Below are 20806 nucleotides of genomic sequence, written 5' to 3'. Positions count from 1 at the left end.
TGTTGGGAGCCTGGAGAGTTGTTCCTAGAGAGGATCCGGGAAGCTTCGGAGCGAGCCCTGATGCCACCGCTTACCCGGCGCGGCGTTTCCATCGGCGACCGGCCAAGCCGTAGGCAGTGATGAGGAAAGCTGGGACTTCCTCAAACAGTCGGCCAAAGGCTTGACTGAACTCAGGGGTCAGATGTTGAGAAATCCCCACACTCGTTCGAAGAGCCTGAAGGGTGAGGCGATCATAAGAAATGATCGAGTCAAGAAGAGCATCACAGGAACAGGTAAGCCGAGGAAAAAGCAGGACTAATAAGAAACAAAAAAGCCAGAGCGGCTGACGGCGTGCCTCAACAGTCGGCGCCATCTTGTAAAAAAATACTTAGTAATACTAAGTAATAATAAGTAATAAGTAAGTAATAATAATAAGTAAGTAATAATAAGAATATGAGAATATATGCTGATAAAAAACCCGTATTTTAAAACAAATAGATCAGACAGTAGATTATTAATCCTAGCTTTATCATTTACCGCCATGACTCACAATTATGTATCAGAATAGTCCCGGGATCAGCTTTCTTAATTCATTTTCTGCTTCCTCCTTGCTAGCGAAAACATAGAAATGACCCTGCCATTCCACTTTCAGTTTTGCCGGATACAGGAGGCTGTATTTGACACTGGCTTGCCGTAGCCGCTGTTTAATATTATAGAAGGCTGCGCTTTAATAGCTGTTGCTGGAGAGAAGTCAGGGAAGACGCGAATGTGGCTATTTTCATATATAATATCTTCCTTTTTTCTGAGGAGTTCCATCACCTCTAACTTAAATGATAATCGTTCAAAATGAACTATAAAAGATCTTGGTCGGGGTCTGACGGTGTTTGATCCGCATACGCGGTAAGCCGCTGCTATCTCAGATTCTGCTTTAAAGTCGCCCCTGATTATTTTAGAAAAAAATTCAGTTGCGAATTTCACAGGGTTTAAACTTTCTCGATTCTCCGGCAGGCCTTTAATTCTGACATTATACTTTCTTCTCCCATCTTCTAAAGCAGCCAGTCTGTCTCCAAGTTTTTCTCCGAGTTTTTTACATTCCGAACTGACATTTACTGCTCTTTCCTCGGCACTGGCAGCTAGATGTTCGGCTATTTCGATCCGATTCGTGAATGTCTCACTAAGATGCTCCAATTGATCAGCAAGCGTGCTCAGTTTAACCGAGTTTTTCTCAATGCGCTCTTCAATTTTACCCAGCACCTGTCAAAGTTCAAGTTGTACCTCTTGACGCAGCCTTTCATTTGCCTGTTGGAATTCCTGTCGCAGCCTTTCATTTGCCTGTTGGATTTCCTGTCGCAGACATTCATTGGCCTGTTTCATCTCCTGTTTCAGTCTCTCATGTGCCTTTGCCGTTGCTTTCTCATTAGCCTTCTCGCTTTTCTTTATATCTTGCGTGAGCTCAGCGAGCAACACTTTCAGTTCAGATAGCTCAAATGTGCCTTCTTGTACGTAGATGAAGCAGCAGACTCTGCTGAAGCGGTGTCCCCGCTGCTCCAGTCCCGCGTATTGCGTAACTGAAGCCGCGGACCTCCCGGCCTTTCCAGTTTCAGGTAATCCTCTCCAATCGGCGAGCTATCCACATCTGCACTCACGATCGCACCTTCGCTCCCCTTTTAGCTCTCAGCCGGCGACGATGTAGCGGACCGTGGTCCCGAGGAGTCTGTACTTTCGCCCATCTGATCCAGGTCTGTCTCTGAGAGGCCATATCTCGAGCTAGGGCTTGCTGATCGCAGCTTGGATGTAGCTTTAGTCTTCGATTCTTTCGGACCCCCCTTCTTGTTGGCCATGTTTATATGTGTTTACATATACTGTAGCGGTCCCTCTCGTGTTGAATAAATACAGGATATCTCAGAATAATAAGCAAATAATATGAAAAATAGCACCACTGCTAGCGGAGCTCCACTTCATGTTTGTTCTTTTAACGTTTACTTTATTTCTAACTTGTATAATTTAGACAGGATATATTTTTATGGAGAGCAAAATATTATAAGTTGTTTAAGGTTTGAGTTGATTTATTCATGAATAATATTCCTGTCTGTTTTTACCATTCCTACCAAAGATATTTCTGTCGACTGAATAAAAATTCCTTCTATTTAAAATTTAAATAGAACTTGAACAAATACGATAGTTCATAATATCCACGCAGACTTGCACGTAAGAGCGGGAGTTATCCGTTTTAACAAGCAGCGTATTGCACTGATACGAAATAGCTACGTGTGTATGTAGATATGTATGTATATGTATATATATGTTTATATATGTGTGTGTGTATGTATATATATATATGTATTTGTGTGTATATATGTGTGTGTATGTATGTATGTGTGTATGCATATGTATGTGTATATATGTAGATATGTATATATGTATGTATATATGTGTATATATATGTGTATATGTATAGATATGTATATATATATGTTTATGTGTGTGTGTGTAAATATATATATATATATATATGACAACAACACTCATCACTCACAACAGTGACAAAACAATTACATTAACAATCATGTTACGTTATTTTCAAAATGTTTCCTTTTCTTTTTCATTGCTTCTTTAACACACTACTTCTCCCTGAAGCTGGTATTTTGCTAGTTGAATATAAAACAGAAAGAGAAAATAACGACACAGCTAAAAACACAGCAGCAAATTTCAACAAAAGTTAAACGCTTATGTCATGAGCACGAGGCGGCTATGGATGTGGCCATCCACCATGCATAAGATACCATATTGACATTGGACTTTCTCTATTGGACATAGAGCCGCCCATGAGTACTGCTGTATTAAATAATTTCATCGAAGGTCGCACACAATCACTGCGCCATGAAACTCATGTTTAATAACATGCTTTAACTATTATCATGAAAATAATATCATGTGTACATCTCAGTATTTTAGTTATTCAGAGAGCTGTAATATCATGAATGTAATGGATTCTGTGTCTTGTCAGAGGAAGAGAGCCGGTTTAAGAAGCACATAGTGATGCACACACATAGAGCACATAGAAGATCACATACAAAACAAAGCATTTAACGTGCTATACTTTAATTACGATGTGATTTGAGAAACTGGTTAATTAAACGATTTTAAAATGAAGTTTATGATGTTCTATTTTAATGACAAAATAAACTACGTGATTAAAGTGGAAATTTTGAGATTGAAGTTGACATTTTGTGCTTTTTCCCCACTGTGTGACTTTTTTTTCTCTGTATCCTAATAAGCTTTCATATGACACTCAGACAGTGGGCTACAACTCGCCTTTTCACGGTGACTTTGATATGTGACTTCTTTTTTATTTCCGGCACTGTGCGATTTTGTGAACGTGAGCTTTCAAGTTTCTCCAACACGCTATGTCACTCGATCAACTTCCTTTTGTTGATTATACCACGGTTTATTTGAACAAATAGTATGTTTTTCGTTTGCCTCCACTTGGTATTCGCTGAAATTCTTATATTTTCCCCCGTGCTTTTCCCATTGTCTTTTCACAGAAGGCTGAGCTTAAGGGCAATTTATATTGATTTGCATATTCAAAGAGGCGTAATTCTGGGAGGAGTTGGGGCGTTACTTAAAGCGTGCATGAGCGTTACTTTTCACGCTGATTGGGATTTATGTAGCAGAAGAACGTGGAAGTTGGAGTACGCGCAGATTCCTGCATCTGGATTTTTCTGTGTGTAAGTACATTTCGGCTTTTGTGCTTACGCCATGTTATAGTGCAAATTCTATGCGCGGCGTTATACATGAGGCCCCTGGCATGCCTGATGACCTGAACTACTACTAGATAAGAATTATATTATTAATTATATATAATGTGATTATATTTAATCTTGTAATGTTGCTGGGGCATTTCCTGAGGTGAGTAATACTGTATACTTGGCATTAATTTAATAATTTAAATTTTAAAATTCTAGGTTTTATGAAGAATATTTTCATCAATTTAACTCCTAAAGCTATTTTTAGTCACATTTGTCATTTTAAGAAATGCATTCCTGGCATTAATTCAAGATTCACTGTAGAGAACTTGAGAGTCAAAGAAATTTTGTAAAATTCAACCCTTCAAGTTTGTTTATGGGCCAATATTTAACTTGCTGTAATATATTATACACCCATTGCTCAAGGGGTGCCAGTTAAATTATATAAATCAGTACTTTGTTCACTGTTCCCAAGAAGATTAATGTGTTGAAGTGCTTCCTGGTTTCTGTCTTGAAAATCCTGCTTATTCCCTTTTGTTCCAATGTCTCCTTGACACTTAACATCAATCCTAACCTAGTGGTGTTCTTCAGATTATAGTGTAGTGAGGTCTTCCCTGTCTCACTTTTTGACTGCAGTTCAGGCGCTGTTTAATTTAATATACTAAGCTCACTTTCTGAAGACCAGTAGTAGGCCATTTAATGTATACTGTACTTCTGGATTGTGCCCTAGCTCAGTGCTAGAAGCTGATTCTGCTCAGTCCCAGATTGCTATATTTATCCACACACACACGCACAATGCATTTATCTTGTGCCATGCTATTTGAGCTGTGAAACCAGGCACTTTGCAAGTGTGAACAACTAGAAAAACACCAAGAAACAAGGTTACAGGTTAAGGTCAGTCAAAAAACATTTTTATTAACCCTGATCTTGCTAGAATATTCTGGTCACAGAGAGGCACAGTGAAAAAGTGAATGATTTATTAGACTATTTTTAGTAAACAATATTTTGAAGAAGGTGATACCAAAAGCAGCTAAGGTACCCTGCTTGTTTATTGAATGACTATCAAAATGATTTAATATCTGAGTGCTGTCTTATTGGGGTGGGCTTTAGAGTCATCCAGCATTGGAACCTTTTCTCCCAAACAAACTACTTGGAGACAGCTGGAAAAGCAGAACAACAGACACAGATAAGAAATTTGTTCAAGTTGCTTTTATACCGGAGAGTCGTCTTCTGATGATTGCCTGCATTCACAACTGGTTGTTTCAAGTGGTTAAATAAGTATTAAACTTCAAGCTAAGTGTTGTTATTTTTCTGATACATTTTTTTTTTTTGGATGTTTGAATATTTTGTTCTTTCCCACATTTTTAAAGTGTACAGGTGTGTTTTTAGTTCAGGATATGTGTGTCTGATTTAAAATACTAATATTTATTTATTACTTTTGCATTTCAGGTTCAGACTTCCTAGAGCTTCTCATTCATCACATAATAACTATAATATATTTTCATCATTTATTTCCATTGTTTACTCAACACCACCATTTTCTTTGTGCTTTTCCTGGTGGGGTCCATGGTAGCAACAAGTTTAAATGAACTGATCAGTGCTCCCCTGTATTCAGCAACTGCCTTTGGCCATTTCATGGAAAAATTTGTCAGACGTTCCTAGGACAGTGATACATTGAATCACTCCTTGGTCTGCCCCTTAATCTTCTTCCAGTGGGCCATACTTTGTAAATGGAGCATCCTAACTACAATATGTATATACCCCAAAACCCACAGATGGTTTCTTTCCATTTGGAAAAGCAGCAGTTCTACTTCAAGGTCCTTCATATTGTCACTTTCTTTATCTTATCAGGGAAACTGAGACCAGCAAGCCTCCAGAGAAACCTTCATTTCAGCCACTTGTACTTGCAATCTCATTCTTTCAACCACTATCCAGGACTTGTGACCATAGGTTAGGAACAAGATTGACTGGTAAACCAACAGCTTCATCCACGGTCCAGGGCAACACTTGTAAACCTCCTGTTGCTTCACTGGTCTTTTGGTCAGTCTCATATTTGCCTTTACCCTAACATGATTAGGAAAGCTAGGAGTATCTACTCAGCCTTCATTTGAATGGAGCAAGCCATTCTCTAACATCCTCTCTCCTATTTGCCACAACATTTTTTCTGTTAATACTCTGAATCATTTCAAACAATATCTTAATAGTGTTTACAGTGTACTTGGCTGAGAGGAAGAATACAATAGGAATTTCACAGTTCAATTCAATTCCTTCCTTCCTATAATGATTGACCTGTGAGCACAGAGAAAAAATAGGGTAATATGTAATAAAACACCCCAGAGTGTGTTTGTCTGTCTTCCAGTTGAAAAATGGAAAGCACTGCAGAGACATGTCCATGTAGGACATTGAAAGTCCAGGACAGAGGAAGTGGGTGGATGAACCAATTCTAGTCACGAGACCCATAGCTTTCTTATAACAGGGTGAGTAGAAGCTCATGAGTTAGCTTTCTTCCCATAAGTCTACAAGGAGGAATGCTGCTTGGTAGTGGCAGTAATTGAGGATTGAAAGCATAAACAGGTTTACTGATAGGCTCTGCAGAGCCAGTACAGATTGTGCAGATTAATAGGAATGTTTTAAAGCTTTATAGAGACACTACAAAAGCCTTTAGAAGCTTCTATAACCTATTGGGAGATGGAAAGTAAAATATCTATTTCTCACTGTGAATAAAATATTTGTTTTTATTGAAAGGATTGAAAGGTTTAACCGTGAGTTCTTTCTCTGGTTCTCTGAACATCCCTAGTGGTCACATTGTAATCTAGTGAATACCATATTCATATAAGAAATCACTCTAAAATTGTTGCATTTATTGCTACATTTCTATATTTATTCAATGTTTATTTGGAGCTCCAATGCTCTCCTAGCTCTTCTATCTTCTTTTACGTGCTTTCCCTATTTGTTCCTTTTCCTTTTTCTTTATTCATCCTAATTTACATGTAAAATGAGAACAAGGGAGTTGATCCTGATCTCATTATTAATTCCTCGGTTTTGCTGTAACTTATGGCAATCACCTTATCACTTTTAAAAGGAGCTACTACTACCTCAGTGCCTTTATAATTTTTTTGCCATTGTGGATAGCAAATGTAGTTTTTATTTCATATTATTTCAGTTTGTAATTTTCAAAAAACTCCTGCTTTCTAGTTTTCCTGTGTTTATTAATTTAGTGTTTTGTCTGTTGGTATTGTGTCTTAGTTAATCTATTTGTTGACCTATCTGTATTCTTTATTTTTAATTTAGAATTAATACTTTTCATTTAGTATTCTAAACATTTTACTTGTTCACAATTAATTTTGGAGCGGTGGTCTGTTTCTTAACGGTTTGCACTTGGTTATCAGTTTTTCATTCTTTACATATAGTGGATAGTAAAGTGGAAAGTATTCAGATCCCTTCACTTTCTGCACACTTAATTATTCATTATATTTAATTTTAAACATATGTAATTGCCATTAATCTACATGGGCAAAATATGAACACGTGAAAAACTAAGTAAACTGGAAAAGATATTTGAACAACCAAGCAGTAGATCTTCATACAAACAGTGCCTACAGATAAACATGATATACTTTAATAAAAATACAAGAAAATTTTGATGTCAATCATCTCTTATATATATTTCTCTTCTGGTTCGTCCTGTATCCACTTCAAAACCGGTCCCGCCCACACGCAGCCGACACGGCATTTCTCGATTCCTATTCATCCTTTTCCACAGATAACTCAGACCATACTGATTTAAAATACATGGGCAAATTTATCACCAAATCTCTCCACTATACGCTAACCTCTCCAGGATATAGACAGTTGTATGTTTTTGACACAGCGCAAGCTACTGAAGTACGCTTACAAAATAAAGCAAACTCTGCATGCAGAGAAAATTTACTTCTCCAGCTGGATTCCACGCTCAGAACCATAAACCCCTTTGCTAAATCATACAAAGACATGCATGAAATCACTCAGTCCAGTCCAACAGCATCTGTACGAATGGTTTTCAAGGAAAACCCTGGGCAGGATTTACGACGATCTAATGCCCCGACATGTCACACCGATGTTGCAGCAATTTTCGTCTGAGATGGCGAACCTGCTGCCAAAAGGGACATTTGCATCTATCCCAAAGGCAACTCCTGTAAACAGATTTCCATGCTCAATATGAATTGCGATCCTATGGTTTACCCACTTTTATTCCCTTACCGAGACATTGGCTGGCACAAAGATTTACAACATGTTCCAGATAAAAGAACCGCCAACCGAATCAGGCTTGCTCAATGCCAATTTAACGCGTACAGATTATCAATGAGGAATACATTTAGTATTTTGCACTATAGCTTCAAACTATTCCAACAGTATGTCGTAGATACGTATGTTAAAACAGAGGGCGTGCATCTCAATTATCTCAGATTACATCAACAAAATCTGTGCGTGGAACAATACAAAGGACTATCAGACGCACTGCAAGCAAAGGCTGAAAATAACAACATATGTGTAGGCAAAATGATCATATTACCATCCACATTTCCAGGAAGTCCAAGATACATGCAACAAAGATATTGTTGGACATGGCTTTTTCTACGGTTAGATCTTTCAACTCATTATCTGTCGTCTCCAGCAAAATACCTATTCACAACTGCGTCTTTCAAGAAGTATTTCTTTCTTCTTGATTTCTGAATTCCTTTCTCACCCTTTTCCGTTCCTATGCTTACACCACCATATGCTACAGCGGGCGTCGGCTAGTTTTTTATATTATATTATCATTATGTAAATAAATGTAATGGTCTTCTAGGGAAACAGTTAGTACACTCTAGTTAGGCCTCAGAAGCTGGTATCAACTGGTATCAGTTTCTGGATATTGGCTCAGTAGAATTTTTCAGCACTCCTCCACACAAAATTCCTTCAGGTGCAAGATGTTTCTGGGCTTTCTTGAACATACTGCCCATTTCAAATCCCCCACAACATTTCAATGTGATTCAAATCAAAGCTTTGACTCGGCCACTCCATAACCCCCTATTTCTTCTTTTTGAGTCATTGCTTGGTGGATTTGCTAGCGTGCATCTGGATCATTATCATGTTGAAAGGACCTCTTCTGGTTCAACTTCAACTTTCAGATAGAAGGCCTCACATTCTCCTCAACCTCTCTCTGATTTGACACAGAATTCATTGTTGACTCAATGAGTGCAAGGTTCCCAGGCAATGTTGGAGCAAATTAACCTGAAATCATAACATTTCCACCACAATGTTTCTGTTGACGTTTTCAGTTTGCACCAAACACGTCTAATGTTACTGTAGCTAAACATCTCTATCATTGATTCGTCTGTCTCAAACACATTGATCTAGAACACTTGGTTTTTGCCTATGTGTTCAATAGCAAACTTTAGTCTTGTTCTAGTGTTCTTTTTAGACAACAAAGGCTTTTTCCAGGTACACCCCACCTACATGTAGATCAAATTTGTGCAACCACTTTCTGATTGTAGATGCATGCACTTTGGCACTAATTACCTTCAGATCCTGCAATGCAGCTTTAGGGTTCTTGAGGACTTCTTTGTATAGTCAGCACTTGGGCTTAATTTTTTGGGCCAGACAATCCTAGACAAATTAGCAATCATTTGAAATCTACAGCAATTATAGATGATTTTCCTTCGAGTGGAATAATTGATTTCAAATAATTTGGCGATAATTTTAAATTACTTGCCAGACTTATAGGCATCAAGAGTCTTCTTTTTCTGAGGACCTTAGAGAGCTCTTTTGATCTTCGCATGATCCACACACATCAAAATCAAAGAGTACACCAGACCCTAGATATCTGTTCTAATTATTGGCACAAAACATGGAACACCCGATTCTAATTTTATGCATTTGAAAAGGTGATAAATCTAATGGTTTACTTATTTGTTCCACAAAATAAATCTGTGTTTTTGTTGGTTTAGATTATTTATATACCATTTGTTATCACTTTTATAGTATACTAGCAAAATACCCGTGCTTCGCAGCGGAGAAGTAGTGTGTTAAAGAAGTAATGAAAAAGAAAAGGAAACATTTTAATAATAACGTAACATGATTGACAATGTAATTGTTTTGTCATTGTCATGAAAGTTGCTGGCATATATATATATATATATATAAATATATACACACACACACACACGCACGCATATAAACATATATACATATAGACACACACATATATATATTTACATATATATGCATATATATACACATATACATATATAGCAAAATACCCGACTAGTAGAAGTAGTGTGTAAAAGAAGTGATGAAAAAGAAAAGGAAACATTTTGAAAATAATGTAACATGATTGTCAATGTAATCAATGTAATTGTTTTGTCATTGTTATGAGTGTTGCTGTCATATATATATACAGTATATATATATCAAAATACCCTCGCTTGGCAGGGGCGAAGTACTGCCTTAAAATTTTTATTAAGAAGAAAATTAAACCTTTTTAAACTGAGGGAAAATATACCAATAATTATTTGTTAAGGATCTCTTTGTATGCCACGTTGTCAGGTCAGCCCTCCGGTTGTAATATGATCAAGTTGTGCGCTGAGCTTACTCTTGAGCATGCAACGTACAGTTGGCCATGTGAAAAGCAATATTGTCACAAATCTCACAGCTTGGATTGCTGCTGTCATAATCGGTTTGAGTTTCATGGTTTGTTTCAATGACGTTATTATTTGCAGGACTTGTGTTTAAGTGACATTCGGCATCTGTCAAGCGTTGTAAGCATACAACCGGTTTCATCGATAACTTCACATTCAGCTTTTGAGAGTTTAAATATTCATAAACATCAAAGTGTCCACTACTCAAATCGTCACCTGTGAATCTAAGATGTTTAAGAGGCATTGGCGGTTCTCCAAAGGTGTAAAATATATTATATAATTATATAATTGACTACCTACCCATATAAGGCCATTCTTCGCTACGGTGTGTTCATTCCTTTGATTGCTTCGCCAAGGAAATAGCCTTCTCACAGCTTCTCCACTGTTTTATAAACGAACGACATATAAGAAAGTCCTTTTTCCTTGCTTCGCCAACGAAGCAGCCTTTTTATTTAATCCATGGGTTCTCCGCTGTTTTATTGTTCATTTATTACGATTGTTATACTTATTGTGTAGGTATTTTACACTTAGTTTACTGTTCAGGTACCCATTTCCTTTATGTAATCCGCGGCTTTTCTGCTGTTGTTTTGTTCGTTTATTACGATTATAGTTATTTGATTCCCTTTCTTTGCCTGACTGCCTGCCCATATAAGGCGCTCCGCAGTTTTTGTGAAGCAGCCTTTACACAGCTTCTTCGCTGTGTTATAAACGAACACCATATAAGTCCGTCCTTTCTCCTTGCTTTGCGGTTCTCTACTGTTTTATTGTTCGTTTATTACGATTGTTATAGTTATTGTGTAGCTATTTTAGACTTGGTTTACTGTTCAAGTACCCATTTCCTTAATTTAATTCACGGGTTCTCCACTATTTTTTTGTTCCTTTATTACGATTATAGTCATTTATTGATTCCCTTCTTTGGCTGACTGCCTGCCCATATAAGGCGCTCCGCTGTTTTTTTGTGAAGCAGCCTTTACACAGCTTCTCCACTGTTTTATAAACAAACGCCATATAAGGCCGTCGTTTTTCCTTGCTTCGCCAACTAAGCAACCTTTTTATTTAATCCACGGGTTCTCCGCTGTTTTATTGTTGGGAGCTCTTCCTTCTTTTCTACGTACTGCGGTCAGAGTCAGTTCACGTGATTACGTGGGAGGCGTGCTGATGTCACACGCAGCTCGGCCCCCCACGGCCGTCGAGCTAACGTCCATTACAGTATATGGAGAAAAATAGGTTCCATATATGACCATTACGTGTAGAATTTCGAAATGAAACCTGCCCAACTTTTGTAAGTAAGCTGTAAGGAATAAGCCTGACAAATTTCAGCCTTCTACCTACACGGGAAGTTGGAGAATTAGTGATGAGTGAGTGAGTGAGTGAGTGAGGGCTTTGCCTTTTATTAGTATAGATCACTTTTTCATGTAGGCACAGTGTGCATGAAGATCTAATGCTTGCTTGAACAAATACATTAAAAAGTCAACTATTTCAATAGGGTGAACATATTTTTTCATATGACTGTACACTCCATAACCTATAATGACAAAGCGAAAATATGTTTTCAGAAATGTTTGGAAATGTATAAAAATTCAAAAACTGAAATCTCTACTTCATAGAAGTATTCAAACCTTTAATTCAGTACTTCGTAGAAGCCTCTCTGTGTCTTCTTGGCTAAGTTTCTACAAGCTTTGCATATCTGGTCTTGAACAGTTTATTCCATTCTTTCTTCATTAGATTCAATGTAATCTGCCATCTTCAGGTCGATCCACAGATAATCTATGGGATTTAACTCTGACCTTCGGCAGGGCCACTCAAGGATGGTCTGAGACTTGTCCCAAAGCCAGTCCAGCATTTTCTTGGCTCTATGCTTTAGGTCATTGTCATGCTGAAATGTGACCTGTCACCCCTGCCTGAGGTCTTGTGCACTCCGGAACAGTTTTTCTTCAAGGACCTCTCTGTATTTGGTTGTATTCATCCCTCCCTCAATTCTAACCCAGTCTCCCTGTCCTTACTGCTTAAAAGCACCCCATAAGCAAGTTGCTGCCACCACAATGTTTCACAGAAGGAATAGTATTCTACAGGTGATGAGCCTGCCTGGTTTTTGCCAGATTTAATGCTTGGAGTTGTGTCCAAAGAGTTACATTTTTGTTTAATCAGACCACAGAATCTTTTTCCTCAAGCTTTAAGAACACTTTAAATGCCCTATGGCTAACTCAAAGCAGGCTGTCATATATGTCGGACTGATAAAGTGTACTGAGTTGGTAGTCCCTCTAACAGGTTCTTCCATTCCAGCAGAGGACCTTTGTAGCTCTGTTAGTGTAAAAGTTGTTTACTTGGTTACCTTCTTCCCCAGATGCTCATTTCAGTCAACTTTAGGAACTTCTTCCATTTCACAATTATTGAGGACACTGTGCTCATGGAAACACCCAGAACTTTAGAAATGGTTTTATACCTTTGCCCTAATCTACACCTCACCTCAATTTTATCCTGGAGTTATGCAGATAGTTCTTTAGACTTCATGTTTTGGTTTTTATTCTTACATGCAATGTGAATTGTGGGCCTTACATACACAGGTGTGTGCCTTTCTAAAACAATGTCCGATCAATTCAGTTTGCCACAGATGGACTCCAGTTAAGTTCTAGATGCATCTAACAGGAGGGACCTAACCAAAATATGGAGTGCCACAAAAAAGGTCTTAAATAAATGAGTGATTTCAGTTTTTGATTTAAAAAAAAAACAAACCTTTCTGCAAAAATATACTCACTTTGTAATTATGAGATATTAAATGTAAATTAATGAGCAAAAATGGCAAATTTACCCATTTTAAATTAAATTGACATCACAATAAACTGTGTAAAAAATCAAAAGTGGTCTGAATGCTTTCTGAATCCACTTTATTCATTGCTATTTTTAAAAAAAGGAAAATAAAAACAATGACAACAAAACAGTCTAAGGCAGTATTTTTAAAAATGCTATGAAGATTATTTATCAAGAGATTTATTAAGGCATGGAGTTTGCATGTTCTCCCTGTATGAATTTGGGTTTCCCCCAGGTGCTCCAGTTTCAAAAATGTCCAGGCTAGGTGTATTGGCGATGCTAAATTCTAAAAAAAACTTGTACTTTGACAATTCATTCTTAATCATATAGAGAATGCAAGGATGCCCTTGTCTACTGTTTGGAAAGATAGGAGATTTCAATGGCACAGCAAAATCACAACTGAAACTAAGAATTTTAGCTCATTTAGTCTTCTTTTACTGAAATAATTGCCATATAATCAAAACGCAATAAAGGAGCAAGGGAAGCCTAATTTGCAAAATTTCAACAGCTGATTACTTGCAGAACACATTAGAAAAATCAACTTTATTTCATATGTCACTAAAAAACAATTTAAGTTGCAAGGAAAATCTAAAGGTAAGTGTCACAGAAAAAAAAATTCTCTACACCAATTGACTAAATGCACTTTGGAGCTTATTAATATTTAAAATATTTAAACAAACATAAGAAAGGAATTGATAGCTTAAATTCAATAAAAGAAGTCAAAAGTGTTTCTCATGAGTGATTTCAGCATTAAGATGGAATGAGCATTACCTTCCGATTTAGATTTAGACAAAGAGCATAGCACATAGTAAGTATAAAGAGGATACTATATATATATATATATATATATATATATATATATATATATGTATATATATATATATGTATATAGATAGATAGATATGTTTTAATTATTATAATACTACTATATGAGCTGTCTGCTTTCTAAAACAGCATTTAAAACAAAGAGTCAACATTCAACATAGGCATCTATTTATTACAATATGCAATGGTAGCAAATTGGACAAAATCCCTTTAATTTCTGGTTTTAAAACTGCAGACTAAATGTTCCCATTGATTAACCAATGTTTACTGTTAATAAAACAAAATTGTGCTAGACTGCATAAAGAATCCTGTAAATGTAGCTTCATCACATTATCATTTCTTTACAGATCACAAATGCAGTCCTGGATTTTTTCTGGGCTTTAGTTACTGCAATACTGGAGTGCTTTTGCTTCCTGCTGTGAAACAGATCCATTCACATTTGATGCATTTTATTTTCCAGCTCTGCAAATGCCTGTTATTTGCAAACGTCAATGTTCCTGCCATACATAACATGTCAAAATGGCTACCCAAATGATGCAACAGACATAAGAAATAATTAAGAAACAGAAAAAAGAGAGTAGATTGTTTAAGGCATTGTTTAATTTCTATGGGACTAATGATGTGCCACCCAGATGACGGGTAATCTATCTCGTTTAAGACTCACAGAGACTTTTGCTAAATCTGTAATCCATCTTTTGTCCGTGTGGAGGAGTAATTGTGCCATGCTTCTTTTCTAACAAGCACATACAAGTGAATTCTAAAACTGCAACATCAAAAAGTAGTTCTACAAGTTTTAATACTTGTTTTTAATAGTTAGTAATTCTTATATTCTGAGTTATACTTTATAAATGTGTTGGTAGAATGATTAAGACATCTGAAATTACTAACGGTAATGCAAAAAATATATTATTGCAGTTTGTAATAATAGCAAATTTCTTATTTGGACTGTTATTGGTAACAGGTCAGCACACACCATCTGCTTTCAAAGAGTCCTATGTTTTTGTAGTGAATAAAGATGGTACCTCACTTTGGAAATTGACTATGTATCAAATGATGCAATTTACCATATCCTCTTTTAGAAGGACCTAAATTCATTTGGAACAAGTCAAGTACAGATGACAGACAACAAATGTAAATCATAATTTTTTCATAAATTTCGTTTCACCTTTATGTTGAGGGTAGCCGGTGGCAACATGCTGAACTGAGCAGACCACTCCATGCCCTTCAGCTTCCTAAAGTTCCTCCTGGGGAATCTCCAGATGATCTGAAGCTATGAGATATATGATTTTGCCCCACCGCATATTGAGTCTGCTTCTCGGTCTTCTCCTGTTTCAAATGTATATATAAAGAAAACCAACCTAACATATTATTACTGTCAACACACAGTATGTGTTAATAATTGGTTTTACATTACAGCAAAAGTAAAAAACAAGAAATATGCATAATTTACAGTAATTCTCAAGTCCAATATTTATAATTTAAAATAATTCTTGAGTCCAGTATTTAACGCATGTATCAGTTGAGATTTGTGACTCAAGGTAATTATAAATTCAAACAAGCCAAATGTATAGAAATTAGATTAAAATGGATTACTGTGTGAAGTGAGAGGAAAAGCAGCATACTCGAAAGAAAGATAAAAACACTCAGATATGCAGAAAGGGGATACCCATGATGAGAATCAAATTTAAAACTCTATAGCGTTGGTTTAGCAGTGCTAACCACTGGGCTCTATTTACAGTGACATGCAAAGCTATTTAGTCCTCTTAAAAGTCAACACATGTTTCTGCATGACAAAAGATTTGTACACATACAAATGCGAAATGGTGGCTCTGAGGCTAAAGATCTGCACTGGCATCTGGAAGGTTGCTGGTTTGAATCCCCGTTACTGCCAAAGGGAATCCTACTCTGCTTGACCCTTGAACGAGGCTCTACACCTGCAATTGCTCCAGGGGCACTGTTGAAGGGCTGACCTTGCACTCTGACCCCAAGGGGTATGCGAAAAGTGACAAATTCCTAACACACAAAATTGTATAAGGTAAAATAAAGAACAAAAACAAAGAGAGACAGTCATATTACATATTCATGCATCATTCCCCACCTAAATAATATATCTTTGAACTGCATTTGGCATTCAAGCACTGGATCAAAATACAAAAAAACAAACCAAGAAAAATGCCAGATTTAAGGGAAACAAATACTGTTAAGTTTAAAGATGTTTTTCTATGAATATTTTGACCATAATTTTGATTTTGAGTTCAATGTCAATGTCTACCTTCCTTCTTTATCTCATCATTTTCTGATCATTTTTTTGCATTTAACAATCACCATTGTTTACTGCTAGTGATGAGCTAAACAATTCACATGAATTTGCATTCACAGCAAAACAAATATTTTGCAAAATAAAGGGTGTTTAGAAATCAGTGAAATTAATGTCATTTCCACATGCATTTCAATCTCATACAGTGTGGGGGCTCTTCTTCTCTGCCAAAATCCATTGGCTTGCATATGTGGCCACTGGCAAGTTTCCGGAAAGATCCTGGATTGGATCAGTTTCAGTTGGGGAAGATGTGACTCAGATGCTGCTCAGCCCTGCTGTCTGATGGATTGTCCTGTGGTTTTCAGGGTAACTCTGTCTTTGCAATAGATACTAACCTGCACTAATGCTCTTTAAAAAAAAAAGAACAGGTCAAGATATTGTTCTAACAGAATGCATCCAATTTTGACATCTGGTGGGAACAACATTGTTGATTAAGTCCCAAAGTTTTGTGCTATGAATTTGAGTTCTTTTGCATAAATTGGACCTCTCAATACTCCACCAGAAGAAAAGTATGTTTGGGTCCATCCAGTACTTGGATGGGAGACCAACCAGGAAAGCTTGGGTTGGTGCCAGAAGAGCGATTGCTGAGGACAGCAAGGGGCATTTACCCTGTGGTCTGTGTGTGAATGCCCATTCCCCAGTGCAATGATGGGAAAGCCGTGCTGTTAGAGTTTGAGCCACCTTTCTGATGAGATGTAAAATTGAGGTCCTGGCTTTCTGTGGTCAAAAAAGATCCCTAGTCATTTTTTGAAAAGAGTAGGGTATACCAGGCTCAAGTCATGTCAAGTAGCTTTTATTGTCATTTCAACCATATACAGTTAATACAGTACATAGTGAAATGAAACAACATTCCTCCAGGACCACGGTGCTATCTAGAATACAAGACTACAAAAAAAAACTACACGTAACAAGATAAAGTGCATGTGTGCAATGATGCACAAACATTACAAGACAGTGCAAAGACAAACACTAATACAAACAAGACAGCGCATACATATTTATAATATCTAAGGATACAAAAAAAGCAGCAGGTTGTGCCAAATATGACAATGTCTTAACTGAAAGAAGAGATGTAAACATGACACTGGAAGTAAAAAGAAGTAGCAGTATAATAATAGATTGATATAATAATATGTATAAAGACATGATCTAGTTGAGTGGGAAGGTATACAGTATGTGTCATCAGTCTATTCCCTTAGCGTTTAGGAGTCTTATTGCTTGAGGTAAAAATATTACATATTTTAGTAGTGAAGGCCCAAATTCTTCAATACCTTTTTCCAAACAGCAGGAGGGTAAATAGTTTATGTGAAGGGTGTTTCAGATCCTCTACAATGCTGGTTAATTGGCGGATGCAGCATGTAGTGTGCATATCTGTGACGGAGAGAAGAGAGACTCCGATCATCTTCTCAGCTGTCCTCACTATCCGCTCCAGGGTCTTGCGATCCATGACAGTGTAATTCCCAAACCAGATAGTGATGCAGCTGGTCAGGATACTCTTAATAGTTCCTCTATAAAAAGGTGATGAGTATTGGTGGTTGGAGATGAACCTTCCTACAGTAAGTAAAGATGCTGCTTGGCTTTTTAGCTATGGTGCTAATTTTGAGGGACTAAGTAAGGTTCTCCAATAGATGAACACCAAGGAATTTGGTGCTTTTGACAAACTCCACGCTTGAGCTATCAATATACAGTGGAGAGTGGTTCCTTCTAGAACTTCTAAGGTAAACAACCATTTCCTTTGTTTTATCAGCACTCGGAGACAGGTTGTTGGCTTTACACCAGTTCGTTAACCACTGCACCACCTCTCTGTATGCTGACTCATCGTTCTTGCTGATAAGGCCCACCACAGTTGTGTCCTCAACAAACTTAACGATGTGGTTCAACCTGTGCATTGCTGCACAGTCATGAGTCAGTAGAGTGAACAACAATGGACTAAGCACACAGCTCTGTGGAAATCTAGTGCTGATTGTGATGGGGAATAAAATGGGATGATAGTCATTGAGGCAGGATACTGAGAATTTCTTCAGGACAGGATCGATGGTATTAGTCTTGAAGCTTGTTGTAACAGTGGCATTGCTCAAGGAAATGCTGAAGATGTCGGTAAGAACATCTGACAACTGATATGCACATTCTCTAAGCATCTTGCCAGGAATCTTGTCTGGTTCAGCAGCTTTCTATGAATTGACTCTGTGTAGGGTTTTCTCACGTTGGCCATGGTAAGACACAGTACTTGGTCATTGAGAGGAGGGGTAATCTTTCTTGCCATAATATCGTTCTGCAATTCATTGCCATTCAAAGAAATTGTTTAGCACATGTGGAAGGAAGGCATCACCATCATTGGCCCGTGGTGTTGTCCTGTAGTTGGTGATAACCTGGATGCCTTGCCACATTCACCATACATCACCACTGTCCTGAAAGTGGCTGCGGATTCTCTATACATGTGTGCTTTGCTACCCTGATAGTTTAACTCACACTGTTCTCGGTGCTTCCTTGTCTCCTGCTCTGAAAGTGAAATCCCAGGTCCTCAATAGTGCACACATCTCTGCAGTAGTCCACAGCTTCTAGTTGGGGTATTTGGTAATAAACTTATACACAGTGATGCCATCAATGCATGTGGTGATGTTGTGTACTCCCCCAAGTTAGTGCAGTCACCATTGGTTGCAGCATCTCTGAACATGTCCTAGTCAGTGTGGTAAAAATCATGACCTCGTCCATTCTGGCCCCCTAATCATCCCCTGCCTCTAACTGTCTATCTCTCTAACCCCTTCACCAACTTATAGCTAATATGCGGCAAGCATACTGGCACAATAATGGCTTCAATTGCATCATTAAGTGGGTGTAGCACATTGGTGGTAGTTTAAGTGATTCTTCTCTGTCTATGTACAGTGCTTTGAGGACCAAGAAGAGCACAATATAAATGTAATTATTCTGACCTATCTTGACAGGATTATGGAAATCTTTTCCAGAGCAACAAATCTGCAGGTAAATAGTCAAATACTGTATATTGCTTGCCACTCTTCTTCTTTAAATATTTTGCTTATTGCTTTCCTGTCTAAATCACTTTCTGCTTATTGCTTTTTCTGCTCTTCCAAAACTAAAGATCTCTCTTCCACTCCCAGCAGGGCTTTTGCATGCCATGGCACCTTTATGTATAGGTGGTCTCATCCTACAGTTCTGACCTTTTCACCGGCTTTATGATTTTTTCCAACCTCCTCAAAATTCCTGCAGTCCACCACAAATATAAACATGTCAAAAAAGCCTCCAAATACTAAAACAAGTTAATTTAGTTAGAATTTTGGGAAGCAGATGATTGTCTTGAACAAAGTATTAGAAAAGCACAGTCCTTACCTAATTGTGTGGAGTAGATCAACAATCTACTCAGCTTTCAGACATCACAATACATTTCGCTCTCTAATTTCCAATAACTGGTTTATCTGGTTGTGCTAGAGGATCCTTGCCAACCTCAGATTTAATTTCCAGACTCATTATAGTCCAGTATAGGTCTGGCACAAAGATAACTTCTTAATTCCAGGGCTCTCATCCTCATCCATGTAGATATCATCTCGGTACTCCAATTTCCTCTCACGTATCAAAGTGGGGAATGCTAGATTAACTGACAACTGTAAAGTTAATTGTTTAAAGAAGTGTGGATGTACAGTATATGTGACTTATGTCTTGCACTTAATGTTAGAAGGACAGGATGTGACTCCTTAGAGCCTTGCAATGGGAGTGACCCAGTCAAATACTTGAAAGAAGAAGCATCCATTTAAACAATGGTGACTGAGTAAGTGTCAACGTGAGACAATCTGCTTATAATCTAATTAAATTAATTCACTGTTCATCATGTTTCACTGTAAAACAAACATAAAAAACATTTTCTTTAAGAAGATTTGCAATTTGCCAAGATTTCTGAGAAGTAAGAAAGATTTGAAGAAATTAGAAATATCTTATAAATGTAATAAACAAATTTTATTCACTTTAGTTAATCACACTGCTAAGTTTCTTAAAGATCATTTTTGTTGAAGCTCAGCCCAAGTCAGGTATGTAGGTAAAGTTGGACAAAATTGGATAAGCAGGGTGAACGATAAAAGTAAGTAAAGAAAATCAAGCCACACTTCATAAAAGAGATAAACAAGGACAAGCTAAAAGATGATTATGTCATATCTTTTTGGCCAAGTTCTTCTACCCTTAGAGGATATGTATGAATAGCTCAAATCCATGTAATTACATTAAGTAGTCTTTATTTTACTATTGTCACTGATTATATTATTTAAGCTGACTCTTAGTGTTTGTATTGAGTTAGAAGATTTACATGCTAGTAAATTAGCTGTTGTACTGGTGGATGAGTATTTCCGCCACATAACAATTCTTGTCTCTTCTAATTTACTTTTTATATCATGTTATTAGATCTCATTAAGGAGCTGTGCACAGTGTGCAAGTGCCCACCTGGACAGAGGATCATTTGTAATAGGTTT

Source organism: Polypterus senegalus, chromosome 5, assembly GCF_016835505.1.
Source record: "Polypterus senegalus isolate Bchr_013 chromosome 5, ASM1683550v1, whole genome shotgun sequence".
Lineage (NCBI taxonomy): Eukaryota > Metazoa > Chordata > Cladistia > Polypteriformes > Polypteridae > Polypterus > Polypterus senegalus.
Note: the sequence above shows the minus strand (reverse complement) of the source record.